Below are 5,417 nucleotides of genomic sequence, written 5' to 3' on the forward strand. Positions count from 1 at the left end.
TTATCAATATGTATATTTTTCTTCTTCCTGATATATATATATGTAATACATATTTATATATGTAATACACACACATATATATACGTATATATTATATATATATATATGTATTAACACTTTTCCCTTACAACTGTCTGACTATGTGATTGAGCACCAAATAACAGAATCTGAACAGAAACTTTTTTTTGGCAATTCTGCAACTTTATTTGACATTCAGGGGGTTAGTTCTCATCCACATTGACCATCTGTAGATTTTTTGAATATGGTTACTGACACATAAGTTACCAATGTGTAGAGTGAATCTTTGTTTGGTGAATCCTTATCTTCATTATGTTTTCTGGACAAACATACTCAGATGAGATATAGAACATTTCTGATTCCTTTGGCCCAGACAGCTTTATTAAGCCTGGTATCTATGAGCACATCTGGAGTCCTCATCTCCTTCATGGCAAACTTCCCGAATTTCTTGGAGTGTCCGGGGAACATGCTTCTTGAAGCCCACTCCATGTATGCACTTGTGGATGTTGATGGCGTACTCCTGGGTCACCACCTCCTTGATAGCAGAGCGGCCCTTCTTCTTGCCACCCTTCTTTGCAGGAGCCATTCTGCCAGGCCCAAGCTGGAAAGCCTGAACAAAAACTTTAAGCACCCAGTGCACACCTGGCTTCTTTCCCACATGTCTAACTTCTAGTGCATTGACACCTGAGAGGGCCTGGGATGTTGTTTGTTGGCAACGACAATCAAACTAAGGTCAGGTTGCATGCAGAAAGGAAGCAGAACTAGTGTCATTTATCATAAGTAACCAGAACGGGAGAAAATGAGGAAGAAACACACTTTTGTTTCTGTGATTGTATTTTTGTCAATTTTTAAGCTACAGTATATTGTCACCTACTTGCAATCTTATATGTTATGAAAAAAGCTAATTCCTGGAGGGATATGTTGAATGGTATTTATAATTGAACTTCCATAGTTTGGTGATTGGTCTTCTATGCTTATTTGAGTGTCGATATCATTCATTCAGGGGCATTTGCTTTGAAAGTATACATCAGAGAACGTAAATAGAAATCTGTCAGAAGAAGCATACAAAAACAAATTTCTCTGAAGTGTATACTAATAAAGAATGATAGGGATGAGGAGTCAGTAAAGGAGAATGGGATGATTATGTAGATTGTGTGAAGATTACTGAGGAGCTTGTCAAGTTAGCTAATTCTGTCAGGTCAACTAGGGTTTGTATTACACTGGATGATTATTAATTCTAATATGCCTATATTATTTATCTTCAAAACTGGGACACTTTAGAGATGAAATCAACTAATTCTTGAGAAGCTCATTCATCAATGGGATCACTTTTTGCCAAAATGAAATAAAAGATGAAAATACGTACATACACACAATTAATATAGAACTGATAGAGATCAAAGTCTTTCTTCACAAGTCTCTATTTCATGATAATTCCTGAACCAAGGCCTGGAGAAACGAAAGAATTTGACACTAGTTGCTTATTAGTTTTACTCGTTATCTTCTCATTTCATTTTTACTTACATGCTATACTTAATTAATCCTGTAAAATTAAAAAAAAAAAGAACTCTATTTAAAGATAACTTTCGGTCCTCTCCGGAAGTTGTCTCATGCTGCTGTTACCAGTTCTCCTTCCACCAAGTTTCTTCCAATCTGACATCTAACACTGTGTATTGGTATGCTCTTTAAATGGTATAATGTGATACCTAATATAGCCTCTGTATCAGAAGCTTGTCCTTACAAAGAACAAGACGCCACACTCTTGTAAACAGTTTTTCTGCATTTGATTTAAATTACACTATATAACAAATCCCCAGATTCTGTACCAAGTTGAGGAGGTTTCACGAAGATAAGTTTGGGCAAAGAGCAAGAATTATTTATGTGTTTAACTTGACTCACTGTTCTACCTCTTCTCAATGTTATTGATAACTCTTCAGGGAAAATTTAGGAAAAGTAGCAGGGAAGGAACTGCAATATGTTAACATTGATTTGGTGACAGAAATAAGATGATTCTGGTAGTCCATCAGTAGTCCATTCCATATATAGTAAAATCTGTTTCCTTATGTTAACATTGATTTGGTGACAGAAATAAGATGATTCTGGTAGTCCATCAGTAGTCCATTCCGTATATAGTAAAATCTGTTTCCTTACCATTTCACTATTTAACTCTCATGCTCAAATATATCTTCTATAATGATGGCTCTACTATAAGAAGATCAGTCAATAACAAATGTGTGATTATCCATTCTATGTGAAAGATGTGTTGACGTACCTATCATGCTCTTGGGCTTATTTTCAGGTTTGTTTTATTTCTAATTGTGCTATTTAAATAAGTAGCTAAAGTTATAGAAAACATAACCAGGCAATAAACTTTCAGGAATTCTTGCTTTTCCTTCACCTATCCTAGTTTTATTCTGTTACTTTTGAACTTGAAGTTACCCTACTTGTAAGTGAAATGAATAAGTGAAATTTTCTGACTGCATCCAATCATAGTATAATATTCATTTCTTCTGGGGAGAGTTGAAAAGAAACAAATTACTCTGTCTTGATATAGATTTTTGCAACCATCATTCTCATTGTTTCATTCAATTATTGCCTTAATCACACATTGTATCTGCAGATTATGCTGTGTGCTGAAAGCATAAAATTTGACAAGCTGGGTGCAGTTTCTAACTGCATGAAAATTGCATTATACAGAAAGATAAAGTTAGAATAGGTAAAATGATGCTCAAATATATTTACATATGATTGGTATGTAGAAAATGAGTAATAAAGATTCGCATATAGAGGTGAGAGAGACAGAAATAGAAAGCACAAGAAGTTCTCTTTGACTGAATATTTTTCAAAGTGAGACTTAGAAGCAGTGGAATTTGCAGTCAGTGAGGGAAGGTGAGTTTCTGTAGGAAAAAGCAGCATGAGTTTCATCTTCAAGACAGGAGTTTGCCAATCTCTAAGACCTTATATTTAGTAACTGAACCAAAAGGGGCAGTTGAAATGCAGAAATGTCTGTGTATTTGTTTTTGTGTATAAGTATGTATATTCACACAGTTATAGTTATAGCTACCAAAACATAATGAATCCATATGCTTTAAGAGTGGAGAACTATTTTAAGCACCATAGAAAGATGTTTTCATACATCGCTGTATTTCTTACACTGTTGGAGGACGATCTAATAACTTTAATGTATTCACTTTATATTGAATTATAATTTCATTATTTATCTAAGAAGAAAATGTCAGAAAACATTTTGATACATATGCTATTGTTATAGATGGAAGAGAATTAAGTTAAAAGTATTTATTTTAAAGTCTTAGTCCCAGGTTTTAAAAAATTTGCTGTGTACACCATACAAACCTGTAAGTTGAAGCTATCTGCCTGTTTATATTACCCCAGTTCTGGGATTACAAGTGTGCACCAGCACAGGGGGAGCCACTCACCAGTGACCTAATGAGGATGATAGCTGAAAACCTGCATGGTTCTTAAGACTATTAGAGTATCAAAACTAGGAGGAAAAATAAATGGAGAGGTGTGGCGAGAGAATGTCTTGTGTCTATGTGGAAACTTCACCTGTCAATAATAAATAGGATGGCCTATAGCTTAGGCAAAAAATAGGTGGTGGGAGATCCAGCAGACAGAAAGGATTCTGGGATAAAGCCAGATGCAGGCAGCTTCATTTGCAAGGTGTGTGGCAGATAGATGCATTGTACTTGAGCAGAAGTAACCAGCCAAGTAGAAGAACTTAACACGGGATAAATGGGTTATTTTAAATTATGAGTTACTCAGAGAAGAGAGTAGCTATATGGTTTGTGTATTTATATAATTATTTTAAGTCTCATGAGTCATTATTCCGGAGCTTAGGGCCAGAATGGAAAAACCACCAACACATGTGTGAACAAAATATGTCATCCTTATACATAACACACTATGAGTCATCTAAACATCTATCTATCTGAGGAAGCATTTTCAACATAGGTGGGAAAATGTCTGTATTATACTAGCATTGTGTTGGATAAAAACAGTAAGCAAGAATTATTCAAAACAATTCCTTAGAAGTGAAAATATTAATTATTGTAAATGCTGTTTGTTTTTTTGTTGTTTATTTGTTTCTGTTTTTTTTTTTTTTAAGACAGGGTTTCTCTCTGTAGCCTTGGCTTTCCTGGACTCACTTTGTAGAGCAGACTGGCCTACAAATTCATGGAGATCTGCCTGCCTCTGCCTACTGGAATGCTGGGATTAGAGGCATGCACCACAGGGGCTGGTGTAAATGTTGTCTTAAAATGTACACGTATGCTGTGTAACTAACTGTGAAATGCATCATGTGTGGTAAATTCCTTAATGACCAACTTCTGAGTTGAGATAATATTGGTCTCTTGCTTTTGTACAAAGAGTAGAAGATACTGGACAGATTTCAGTATAAGAAGGTTCCCATGCCATTATAGTGTATGAATAAACATTTTAGATTACTAAAGGATAATTAAAGATTATGGGTTTGACATTTTAGCTATAAAGTTTATGTATTACTTATAAATAATACAAATTGGCCTTTCTCATTTGAAAGAGGAAGGACTTAAGGAGAATAATGTCTCATTTATATTGTTGAAGTGTAAAATCACTGATAAGGATAGTTGCATTGTAATTTCTAACATAACAAAGATAATTATTTGCTCATCTACACTTAAAAATACTCTAAAACAATTTTGTATAATATAAAATAGATCTAGGCTTGAAACATGTTTTTAAAACCCCATGTAAATAAAATTATCAAGTCTTTTCTTATCCCCCTCAGGGTGTTTAAAGATATAAATTCTAAAATATTTTGTTTAGGCTAATCACCTCTCAATCACCTTTTTTTTTTTCTTTTTGCAAACCAGCTTTGTGTTTTTACAACAACCAAGTTTTCTCTCTATGAAATACCACATTGCCACCCTCTCCCTTCAAGCTTTCATTGACCTTTTGTTTGTTTTTGTTTCATTTTGTTTTGTTCTTACTTTCATTATCGTGTGTGTGTGTGTGTGTGTGTGTGTGTGTGTGTGTGTGTGTGTGTGTGTGAAGGTGTCTGTATGTGCATGGAGGTGTGTTACAAGTGTACAGAAATCACAGCACGATGTGAGGGTCAGAGGACTACCTCTGTTATCAGTTCCTGGCCTCCCAACTTGTTTCATGCAGGGTCTTCTATTGTTGTTTGACACCACATTCAGTTCACTAGTTGTTTTCTAGGGACACTTCCTCCTGAGCCTCCCAGTTCATCACAGTAGAACTGCTGTAACAGATAACAGATGTGTGGTACCTAGCTTGGCTTTACAAAGGTTCTGAAAATTTGAGCTCAGATCCTTTTCTTCCTTCCTTCCTTTCTTTCTTTCTTTCTTTCTTTCTTTCTTTCTTTCTTTCTTTCTTTCTTT

General features: G+C 34.9%; 1 pseudogene; it reads right to left on the bottom strand.

Moving 5' to 3' along the window:
• Positions 1 to 221: 221 nt before the first annotated feature.
• LOC110563002 (large ribosomal subunit protein eL31-like) lies at positions 222 to 604 on the bottom strand (annotated as a pseudogene).
• Positions 605 to 5,417: the final 4,813 nt, after the last annotated feature.

This window comes from Meriones unguiculatus, chromosome 4 (assembly GCF_030254825.1).
Source record: "Meriones unguiculatus strain TT.TT164.6M chromosome 4, Bangor_MerUng_6.1, whole genome shotgun sequence".
NCBI lineage: Eukaryota > Metazoa > Chordata > Mammalia > Rodentia > Muridae > Meriones > Meriones unguiculatus.